We start from the raw sequence: 321 nt of genomic DNA, 5'->3' as shown, positions 1-321 counted from the left end.
GCAACTATGAAGAAGGTATTACTGTTAAGTTTACACTGCTATCTGCATTGTAGACTTGTGATTGTACCAAACAAAAATCTTCACTATTAGTAAAGAAATTAAGAAAAAATAATTTTTTTTATTAAATTTTACTATTCCAATTATAATTTTATTACTAGAAATAAAAATAAACTAAAACAGACCAGACTTTATTCTTAACATATCTACAATAAAATTTATTTAACCTGTACTTAATTTATAATCTGTTATAAACTATCTATTAAGTATTAAGTCTAGTCTATTAACAAGTCTGACCCAGCATTAAACTTGTAAAAGGCTTGA

At 23.7% G+C, this 321-nt stretch overlaps 1 protein-coding gene across 1 annotated transcript in view; it reads right to left on the bottom strand.

Moving 5' to 3' along the window:
* The window catches only part of LOC107469228 (early nodulin-70-like), an 8,658-nt gene that overhangs the window by 7,505 nt on the left and 832 nt on the right, over positions 1–321 (bottom strand). The gene's annotated exons all lie outside the window — the stretch shown is intronic.

This window comes from Arachis duranensis, chromosome 10 (assembly GCF_000817695.3).
Source record: "Arachis duranensis cultivar V14167 chromosome 10, aradu.V14167.gnm2.J7QH, whole genome shotgun sequence".
Classification (NCBI taxonomy): domain Eukaryota; kingdom Viridiplantae; phylum Streptophyta; class Magnoliopsida; order Fabales; family Fabaceae; genus Arachis; species Arachis duranensis.
This window is presented reverse-complemented; position numbering and strand designations above follow the sequence as displayed.